The sequence below is a fragment of the Theropithecus gelada genome, chromosome 12 (genome assembly GCF_003255815.1).
Source record: "Theropithecus gelada isolate Dixy chromosome 12, Tgel_1.0, whole genome shotgun sequence".
Lineage (NCBI taxonomy): Eukaryota > Metazoa > Chordata > Mammalia > Primates > Cercopithecidae > Theropithecus > Theropithecus gelada.
In genome coordinates, this window is record NC_037680.1 from 567,996 (window position 1) to 572,944 (window position 4,949).

Genomic DNA, 4,949 nt, shown 5'->3' on the forward strand with positions numbered 1-4,949 from the left:
GGGTGGGGGTCCGGGTGGGGGGACGGAGAGGGCGCACGCGGCGCTCGGGGCGAACGGGGTCCGGGTAGGGGGAGCGGGGTTCCGGGGGGGGGAGGGGCGGGGGCGCGCGGGGGGGCCGGGGGGAGCGGGGTCAGGGTCGGGGGACGGCGAGGGCCACGCGGCGCTCGGGGAGGCTCGCCCAGGGCCGATGCGCGGTCCAGACCCCCGGCGAACGGAAACATTAGAACTTCCCTAGAATGGACACGAAATAAGCCACATAAGGGGCTGGGAGAGGAGCCGTGTAGAGACGGACACAGCGCCGGCAGCGAACCGGCAGGCCGCCCCGGGACAGCGGCGCCGCACGAGGCTCAGGGGTTGCGGGGAGGGGCCCGGGCCCCGCGGGGCTGCTCGTCCCTCTGGCCCCGCCCATCCCCGCCCCAAGGCCGCTGCTGCTGTCACCGCTGTCCTATGACACAGGACATGTGTCCTATGATGTAGCTGGGCCATCGCTATGAAAACACAGCAGTGCTTGAGTATTCAGTAGATCCAAGCGGCTGTTCAGAAAGTATGGGCTCCTCCACCGGTGCAGTCCGCAGAGCAGCTCTGGGGAGCCACTCTGAGTCGTCCGTCAGCACGAGGAGACTGGTGGGCACCGGAAAATGGGGATGAGGAGGAGGGCGTTAAGGGGCGTTGGCGCGGGTGACAGGCTGCAGGTCAGCGCCCGAGGCTGCAGCACACTCCCTCCCCGGGCCGGAAGGGCAGGGACTGCACGGGGACCCTGAGGACAGAGTGCAAGTGACCCCCTGTCCCCGACCCCGGAGTAGCTTCTCACCGGCTCCCCAGCCAACCTCCTGGGTTTCAGGCAGATGGCCAGGGTGGGGGTGGGTCTGAAGGGAGACCCCAGCCAGGGCGTGCTGGCTGCAGCTCGTAAACCCCTGCAGGTCTGTGCCGCTCCCCCAGCCACTCAGCCTCCCTGAACAAGGAAGCTGGAAGACATCCCTGGGTGTGTTCAGCTGCCCAAGGCCACCAGCACCTTGTGTGTTTCCCTCTTCCTGCTTGGCAGGAAGCAGCTGGAAGCCATCTGGTCTTTGAGACTGGCCCTTTCAGGCCACAGATGGCTGCACTCCGCCAGGAAGGAGGAGGAGCACAAGCCGCCTTGTGAGCCTGTCTTGTGTGGAAGAAACCACTTTCCTGGGAGACCAGAACTAAGTCACTTGACTCCTCTCAGCTGCAAGAAGAGTGGGCAGCCCTGATAGGCACACCCTCGATTCCCAGCTGAGGCTGGCACGGTTGCTGCCCGATGGGTGGGAGGACCCTGTGAGGGCCTGGGTCACCAGTGACCCCAGAGACTGCAATGCACTCCAGGTAGGAAGTGTGCATTGCTCATCACAGTCTTTCAGTGCCCTGGAATGCCTGGCAAAGAATCTGCTTTTAAACACAGGTTAAATGATGGTGCCGCTCAGTCGATGGGAGCTTGTCATTTGGGCAGAAAGTATGCAGTCCACTACTGGGGCTTCTGGGACTGGGAAATGGGAATACTCACATTTTGGGCTTGGAGAAAGATCCCAGTTACAACTGAAGTGATTCTAAAGTGCCACGTTAGCTCATCTTCTAGCATTTTTTCCTCCTAAGTACAAAGCTGTAAAAGCATGAAAGATTTAGGCTCCTCTGCAGGGCTTGAGCCTTCAGAGGGGGGAGCAATCCACCCAACTAACCACAACGCATGAGCCAAGCGCGTGTCAAACTCTTCCCAAAAGAGCCGCGTGGCAGGACACCATCTAAGGGCAAAGGCTTTAGAGGTGGGCGAGTTACACTATGCTCAGTGGTGCTGCGGGCCCGGAGCACTGTCATGGTCTCCCAAGCTTGTCAAGATCCTAGTTACCCAGATTATTGATGGCCTACTGTTGGCACTAACTGCAAATACTTAAGTGAATGAGAAAGTCGTCATTCATCCCTTGGACAAGGAGGAAGCCCCGTGGCACCCACTGTAGACTCTGCTCCCAGATTGCCATCGTTCTGTTTATTGGCTCTCCAATAGTTGAAAGTCCACTTTTTTAATAAGGTCATCCAGCGCGTTTCTCCTTGTCACACACAGAGCTATCATGAGAGAACCTTGTAAGTGCCTTGTTGAAAACCTGGGGCACTCTGGCTTTGTCACAGTCTTTCGCAAAGTATGTTCCTCCCAACAGTTGGGCCTGGGAGGACTCTGTGGAAGGAGGTTCTGTGGTGACATCACTTTGGAGAACTCTGAATATGAGATTCCTCTTTTGGAAGGTACCTTCATGTATCAACAGCTGTATGTCCCTTTGAAAATAAAGCTGTTTAACAGAAAACTCCATCCCTTTTTTTCGTGTAATATTAACATCTGTGGTGGGCAAAATAATGGCCCCTCAGAGATGTCCCTGTCACAATTGCTGGAATCTGTGACTAGTGGTTTATATAATGAAGGGGAAATCAAGGTTGCAGGTAAGATTAAGGTTGCCAACTAGCTGACCCCAGATAAGGAGGGTAGCCTTGATGACTCAGGTTGGCCCAGTGGAATCACAAGGGTCCTCAAACGTGGAAGAGAGAGGAAGAAGGTCAGTCAGAGGAGAGATGATGATGGAAGCAAGGTCAGAGAGGGAGTTAAAGATGCTATGCAACTAGCTTTGAAGATGGAGGAAGGGGCCACAGGCCAAGGACTGCTGCAGCCACTGGAAGCTGGAAGACACAGGATACAGATTCTCCCCTAGAGCCCCCAGAAGGAACGCAGCCTGCTGATTCCTTGAGTTAGCCCAGTGAGACGCATGCAGGACTTCGGATCCCCAGGTCAAATGTCCAGTGTTGCATCCACACGTTCGGGAGAGAATCGGAGGCCTAGACAACACACCAGACGTTTGACCTAGAGCTCAGATGGGGAGCGACGGCAGGCATGAAGATACGGTCTGAGACCAACATGGAACTCAGGAACAACAGGCAGCTTGCCTGCCTGAGACACATCTGTGTGTGAGGTGCCCACGGCGTGAGCACACAGTCTCCCTCTGAATTGTCACGGAACCAACCACAGCAGCCGCTGGGAGCAGAAAGTCACGAGCTGGTGCTCACTGTTGCTGCCGTGCAAACTGGCAAACCAGGCCCCTCTTTCCCAGATCCTATTTTTAATATTTCTGGCAATGAAACAGTGTGTGCTAAGCCAAGGAAAAGGTAAGTCACGTCCACAGATAACCTTGGATTCGAGCGAATCCCTTTTGAATGCTGTGCTCCTGTTTCTCCATGTCCACCCACTCTCTGGAGAACAGCCAGGCAGATAATGTGGGAACGTGGAAATGGAAGCTGGAGACTCGTACCCCCACTTCCAGTAGTAACGATTTCTTCAGTTTTTCCAGCTAGAAAATAGGTGTACTCTGGATGCTGGGGAGCTGCAACCAGGCTTGGGGGCCATGGTTGTCACCCACAACTGTGCCGTTTGCTTGTCAGAGTTCTCCCAGAACTGGTGCTTTTACCCAGGAGCTTCATTCCTAAGAATATTTATCTTACCCACTACTTAATTTTGGGTAAGAGGCTCTTTCCGGAAAGAAACCATTTCTTGTACTTTGCTAAATCATCATCAGTAGTCAGTGGCCTCTAACACCAGGCTCTCCACCCAGTGTCCATGGCTGAGAGCCCTGCCGAGCGGGAGGCCCAGCATCTGCTCAGTGTGGCTCCAGACATTTGCAGCCTTGCCGACCTGGAAGGGGCCTCAGGGCAAAGCCACAAACAGGCTGTGTCCAGGAAGCTCCTCTGTTGGCTTGAGCGCCATCTAGACTGAGCTCATTCAACAGACCAAAAGTGTCAAGCCAACATGTAGTTCCTTTATTCTCTTGCGTTTCCCAGACCCTGGCACTTCTGGGGGTGATGTAATAATTACAGAGTACTCTGACGAAAAGTTTTTTTTATTTTATTAATTGTAGTGGTATTTATGATGTGAAAAGTAAAAACAAGGATCAGATGTAAAGTCAATTCAAAGAAAAATGTTAAGAAAAATAGAAACAAATCAGAGATGGCCATGACAAACATCACAAAGTTGTGCCCTGTGACTGATGCTGGGGCACCCGGATGGGGTGGAGGGTTCCTTTCCAGTACGTGGGGCAATGCCCAGTAAATACCTTCTCTCGGGGCCCACATGCACCTCTGCCCACTTGCTTCCATCCCTCTCCACCTCTGGGCACTTTATCTCCTGATTAATTAAGTTTATTGGTAGAAGGGTCTCCTGCAACTCCCCCTGTTACACATCTCGCTGCTTCTGTCTTTCCATATTCTTTTCCAGGAAGAGGCTGTTTGCATGAGGAAATTTGCATATTTCTCTGTGGCTGTTATTCTCATGTAGCGAGGTTGCATTTGGCTTATTTCACTCAATATTGTATCGGAAGCATTTTCCATGGTGCATATTATCCCAAAATAATTTTCAACTGTAGAGGTTGGTTGTTCCCTGTTCTTTAAAAGTTTTAAAATCTTTTGGCTGGGTGCGGTGGCTCATGCCTGTAATCCCAGCACTTTGGGAGGCCGAGGCAGGCGGATCACGAGGTCAGGAGATGGAGACCATCCTGGCTAACATGGTGAAACTCTGTCTCTACTAAAAATACAAAAAATTAGCCGGACGTGGTGGCAGGCGCCTGTAGTCCCAGCTACTCCAGAGGCTGAGGCAGGACAATGGTGTGAACCCGGGACGTAGAGCTTGCAGTGAGCCAAGATCGCGCCACTGCACTCCAGCCTGGGCGACAGAATGAGACTCCGTCTAAAAAAAAAAAAAAAGTTTTAAAAGTTTTTATAGAGACGAGGTCTCACCATGCTTCCCAGCCTAGTCTCAAACTGCTGGGCTCAAGCCATCCTCCTGCCTCAGCCTGCCAAAGGCATGAGCCACCCCATCCAGCCTGTTTCCTTTTTTTTTTTCTTTTTAAATGAATACCACTGGACACACAGCTCTTGCCTTCTATTGAACTTTTAGTTATTTT